Below are 6,273 nucleotides of genomic sequence, written 5' to 3'. Positions count from 1 at the left end.
GGGCCAGTGTCGGGAGGGGGTGGGGCGGGGCCAGTGTCGGGAGGGGCAGGGGCTGCACATCCCATTGGGCCTGTGGGCAGGGAGGCCACCTTCCTGGACACTTGAGTGTGGCATCGTTCCCCAGCAGGTCAGACAAGCCCTGTCCACGCATGGGGTGGAGATGGGGGAAGACACGGTTTCTGGGCATTCCCAGGTGCCGAGCCCACACTCAAAGGTGCAGGCGCCCCAGCTCTGTGAGAGTGTGGCAGAGACAAGGACCAAACCCACAGCATTTCCACAGAGGTGGTCTCAGACCCTGATGAAGACAGCTGCAGAGAGGAGCAGGTGACAAGGGAGAGACTAACGGGCACCGATGGTGGGCAGAGGACAGTCCACGCCGAGGAGGGGACAAGAGTGTAGACTCAGGCAGAGGACACAGCAGGGGGCAAAGGCCCTGGCAGAGGGCAGCCCTGTGGCTGGGAGGGGAGTGACGGGGTGGCCGCAGCAGAGTGGCAAGGGGCAGCACCTGCCCCTGAGTGGCTGAGTGACTGCGGGGGCCTTGCGGGGTCCGGGCAGAGCACATGCCAGCTGCACGGTGTGTTCTGTCTTCTGCTCTGCTGAAGTCTGGGTGTCCTGGGTCAGGGTATATTGTGGGCCTGCGGCAGTCCCCGGCTCATGCCATGTCCCTGGCCTAACCGTGAGTGCCAGCTCCCTGGAGCTCACCCCATCTTGCCCCATTTTCCCTGGGGCGTCTCCTGCCTGGGGAGGCCTCCCTGCCCCTGCGAGAGCCAGGCTTACCAGTATGGGGGCTGGGAGCTGATAGATACCTGCCCCGGCCCGGCTGTTCCTGGGGACAGCTCTGGGAGGCGGCGTGTCCTGGAGGATTGAGGCCCACCATGCAGGCCCCACTCCCTTCCACTCACCTCCTTCCCGGGTCATCTCCTACATGACGCCCTTGCTGATCTGTCTCAGGACTCCCAGTGAGGAAGTGGTGACTTCACATACACTGAAACACGGCGGAAGGGCGCCTGGAGCCCAGCTCCTGTGTGGGCTCTCCGTGCTGCTGCCCGAGCCTGGACCAGCCTCTCTCCTGTGCCCCACTCACCCATGCCCATGGGGTCCCTTGGGGCTCCCCCTGGGAGCCAAGTGCCTCACCTGGCCTGATGCCTGGGAGGGCCCAGGCTGCTGCACCTTGGGGCTGGCTCTACCCCAGCTGTCCACACCCTCAGTCTCCCTGTCTGCCAGCTTTGTCACCTCCAGCCCCAGAGCCAAGCAGGTCCCTTCCCCTCCTGCCCAGCCTGGGGCCCACGGCCAGGCCCTCAGGGAAGGCTGCAGGCTGGTCCCAGGGCGCCTCCCCAGAATCCACCCCATAAGCCTTTTCCTCCTCTCTGGAAGTACCTGGGATCAATCCCACACCCCCGCCCTCCCGCCACACACCCCAGTAGCTTCCCAAGGCAGATACTCTGAGGATCCCTTCGGGGCCTCTCAACCCAGCCCCCATCTCCATCTGCTGCCCCGCCCCTCACCTCCTCCAAATGCTTGCAGTTTGGCCTCAGCCCCCAGCTGTTTCTCCACCTCCCACCGCCCCTGGCTGTGTTCCTCCAGCTCCTGCCGGGGCCCCCATCCTTCATGTTCTGGGGCTCCCACTGTTCTGGAATTGCTGAGCACGCCGGGTGCAGGGTCCAGTGTGAGTCAGGGCCCAGCACCCAGTGGGAGTTCAGCCCTGCAGGTGGAGGGGCGTTGGGTTTATTCACACTCCCAGCATCAAACTGGGACACTCCCACCCCTGAGCACCTGGGCCCTCCTGGGGGCCTGATGGCCTGAGAGGGGGCCTGTCGGCCCTGCACTGGCCCTCCCACCCTCAGCCACCCTGAGTTCTGGGCAGGAGTCCCCTGGCCTCAGTCCACGCAGCCCAGGCGGATCAAACAAGGTGATGCCCGCCCGGGACGCTGCAGAGGTCCAGCCCAGCACTGTGGGGATTAGTGGCTGCCGGGAGCCATGGCAACTGGAGGGTGGCTGGATGCCTCTGCGGGGACTGTCCTCGGACTCCTCTCCAGGGACCCCACCCCTAGCCGTGACCTGTACCACGGACCGTGAGACCCCTCTCTGGAGGCTGAAGCCAGCACCTCCCGGACGAAAAGCCCGGCCCCTCCACCTGCAGGCGGAGGCTTGGTCACTGCGCTCAGGCTCCCCTGTGATTATTCAGAAGCAACAGAGGCTCACTCCAGCTCACCTGGAGCACCCCGGAGGCCTCTCGTCCTAGTCTCTGGACTGGGCCAGGCCCCGGGAGCGGTGGCCGGGAGCGCCCTCCCTCCACTTCTCCGAAGGGCCCTGCTGCCCCCGTCACCCTCTGAGCACCTGGCCTCTGCCCTGGCCACCCCCACCCGGTGCACCCCACCTCCCTTTCTGCAGGTAGCCCCCCCGGCAGCTCAAGTGACCCTCCCGGAAGCCCGGCCGCCCCACACTTGTTCCACCGACTGCCACCCCCTGCAGCCTGCGGATGCTCACTGGAGGCCACGGGCCTAGCGGGCCTTGACTTCTCCCCCTGTCTGGTGCACAGCAGGGTCCCAGTAAACATGGTGCACATGCCCCTCCAGGCCCTGGCTGGCGTGGCAGGCAGCACGGCACTGCACCGGGAGGGGAGGTCAGAGATCAGCCCCCCACAGCACAGCACAGCGGGTCACCAGCCTCCGACAGGAGAAGACAGTCACACGGGCGCAGGGACAGCAGGCCTGTGTGGCCGGGACGCAGCTGGGGGGTGTCCTGGTGTCTGAGCGCCTCAGGGGCCTCCCGCAGAGCGTCCCCAAGAGCACAGGGCGCCCTGAAGTCATGCGGATTGCATGCTGGGGACCCCGCAGCAGGGGCTTCCCACCAGGGCATCTGGAGCGAGGTGCACACTGCCACAGTCAAGGGCACAGCGTGGCCCGGGGTCCTGAGAGAAAGGGGAGACCCCCGAAGGTTTCAAGGATGGGACCTTCTACAGGGGCCGGAGCCCCGCTCTGGGGCCCTGGGGGTGGCTGACCCTCCTGGCCATGGTGTCGGCTCCAGTGGGCACACTGTTAAAATGGAGTACTCATTAAAATGCAGCTTCCCAGGCCACCCAGCCTTCAGGATGGGAGGCAGGGGCAGTGCTGAGGGCCCCACCCCACACAGGCTCACAGGCATCGCTCGGCACTGGGGACTGGCCCAGGTGCGGGGGACAGAGTGTCCTGCCTGTGTGCGGGACACCAACCCCTCAGCTGGGGCCAAACCCAGCATCTGGTACAGCCGTGGGTGCTGGCTCAGGCAGCGGGGTGTGAAGGCAGGACCATGGCGGGAGGAGGAAGGGGGCGGGCTTCCAAAATTAACAGCCACGTGACGCAGAGACTATTAACAACCACAGTACAGACAGTGGCGGTGTCCGCAGAGGGGGGCCAGGCGAGCCCAGTGCTGACCTAGGGCTGGGCTTTGGGAATGGACCTGCAAAGGGCAGCCCTCGTGGCCACACAGACAGTCAGTGGAGAAGGTGTCACAGTACAGCGGGCATGTTACAGGTCACACCAGGGTGGGGTCCCGGCAGAGCCCGCCCAGCCACCATCTGCTTCCCACGGCTCCCGGCAGCTGCTAAGCCTCCCGGTGCCCCGCTTGACCTCAGCAGCATCCCAGGTGGGTGATGCCTCATTGGATGCTCTGGGGGTGGGTGGGCTGTGGCCAGGAGACCCCTGCCCAGAACTCAGGGTGGCTGATGGCGGGAGCGGTGGTGCAGGGCTGACAGGCCCCCCTCTGGCCATCAGTCCCGCAGGAGCTCACTGGGGGAGGGGGCACAGCCAGGATCCAGACCCTGTGTGCCGCCAAAGACTGTGGGCGTTCTTGCCTAGGAAGTTCCAGCAGCCAACTCATCCAGAGACAGAGGGAGCTGGGGGGCTGTGCTGAACCCCTATTGGCTCCGGTGGGGACAGCGCCAGGCTCATGAGGTTGGAGAAGAGACCCGGAGCCAGGATCCAGACATGGGGTCCTAGAGGGGGCTACACACAGGGGAGAGGAGCCAGCGGCAGCGGGCGGGGCGGGAGAGCCGCAACCCCAGAAAAACTCCCGCCCTTCCTACCGCATTGCACTTAGCTCTCTCCCCCAGCAGCCTCACCGTCAGCCTCCATTAACCCAAAACAAAGGGTCTCAATCCCCGGCGGACGGGCTGAGGCTCAGATGCTCCTCACAGATCAGACCTGGAGCCTTGTCTGGCTCCTCCCGGATTCCCTAGCCGGGAACCCCAACCCCCGTCAGGCGCGTCTGCCATAGGGGCGTTCCCAGGTGTGCTGCTGTGACTCTGTCTCGCACTGCTATCAAACACCCAAGACCGGCCAGGCGGCTCGCTCCTGTGACCCCAGCACTGTTGGGAGGCCGGGGCAGGCAGATCACACGAGGTCAGGAGTTCAAGACCAGCCTGGCCAACATGGCAAAACCCCATCTCTCCTAAAAATTCCATGTCGCTGGAGTGCATTGGCGCGATCATAGTTCACCGCAGCCTCTAACGCTTGGGATCAAGCGATCCTCCCACCTCAGCCTCCCCAGTAACTGGGACTACAGGTACCACCAGGCCTGGCTAAGTTTTTAAAATCTTTTTAGAGATGGGGGTCTCCTTGTGTGGCCCAGGCTGGCCTTGGATTCTTAGGCTCAAGCCATCCTCCTGCCTTGGCCTCCCAGAGTGCCAGGATGGCCGGCGTGAGCCACCGCGCCCGGCAGCTCCATTTCTGTTGATTCCCGAAGCTCTTCACCCTGGCTAATCTGGACAGGCTTGCTGGGGACCCCAACTTCCCTTGGAGAATTCGGGATACGGCCGGATGTCCATGTGGCCAGGCCGGAGTCCTCCACGGCCCCCAGCTTCCCAGGGTGGGAGGCAGGGCCGTGTCCTCGGCGGGTGTCCAGAGCCAGGACGACACTTCACATCTCCACATTTAGATGCATTTTGTTGTGGACTCATTCAAAGCTCTCTTAAGTCGCTTAATTTGCCGCCCCGAGGGAAATGAAAAGGGAGCCCATTTTCCTTGATTTGTTTGCTTCAATCAACTTTTAACTCAATAAAAAAGTGCACTTTGCTCATCAGACGCAAATAGGTGCCTTTTTCCGAATATGTGGAAATTTAGTGATTCATCAGCCATTTCATTTCATTTGGAATCTGAACGCCTCACGGTGTTTGGAGGGAATTCCTCATTCCAGAAGAGTCTTAAGTCAGCAGGATGCGAGGTGGGGCGTGGCTGTGCTTTGGTGGAGAAGCGGGGCGCTCGGTGACCTGCAGCCAAGTGGGAGTGAGGACTGTGGCCCTGGCTCACCTGTGACCAGTGCCTACCAGGGTCCACTGACCCCCGGAGGCCACACCCCCACACACACAAACTCGGGGCCCTGCCAGGCTGGGCCCAGATGCCTCGCCAGGGGTCCAGGCAGGGGCATAAATGAGGTGCAGGCTCCTCGTCAAAGGACAAGCAGGTCCCCACCCAGGCAGCCACTGCCTGCCCCTGGCAGCCCAGCTGCCGCCACCTGGTATGAGGGGTCACATTCCACACCCAGAGCCTTGGGGGTCCAAAGCCTGCTGGCCCCAAGGATGGCAAAATGCCCCCCAGGTGTCCAGGCCAGCGACCGGCAACCCGACCACCCCCGCCACCTTGCTGACGCAGCCAGTGCGTGCGCTTGGCCGGGGTGGGGTCTCTGCTCTTGGCCATCCCATGAGCCCGAGTGCACCCCCTTCCCCCTCGGACTTCGTTCACTCAGCCCTTCCCTTCTCTGGCATCAGGCAGGGAGGACCCCGTGGGGCCCCCGGCCCGCCCAGCCACAGCCGACTTGGGGGATCTGAGGCTCCGGATCCCAGGGCTGCTCACGGAATCGGGAGCCAGCTTCCTGGGACCCACACGGCAGAGCCTGGCAGGGGCAGGAAAGCCACACTCTGGCCTGTGAAGCAGACGCCACCTGCTCCTGATCGTGCTGTGGCCACTTCCTGCCACCCCTGTGACTCTGGCCGTCTCTGACCACAGGAGGCCTGGCCTGGATGTGGGACCAGCCAGGAGTGTGGGGAGTTGGCTCCCTGAGGTGCAGCCACCACAGCCCGGCCACTTCCCTAGGGTGGGGACAGCTCTGGGTGCTGCCTCCCAGGGGCCCCAGGGGACTGAGCATGTGGCCCACAGCGGTGACCTGCTCACTGCGGCCCAGTGGCATCCGCCTTCCCTTCACAGCACCCCTCAGTGACAGGTGTGTCCTGGGGCCACCCCCAGGATCCCTGAAGATCCTTGCTTCTCAGCCTGCCACGGGCACCCAAAAAAGACCGGA

Source organism: Cebus imitator, unplaced genomic scaffold (assembly GCF_001604975.1).
Source record: "Cebus imitator isolate Cc_AM_T3 unplaced genomic scaffold, Cebus_imitator-1.0 Scaffold444, whole genome shotgun sequence".
NCBI lineage: Eukaryota > Metazoa > Chordata > Mammalia > Primates > Cebidae > Cebus > Cebus imitator.
The sequence above is the reverse complement of the archived record's forward strand: the minus strand, read 5'-3'. Positions refer to the sequence as shown.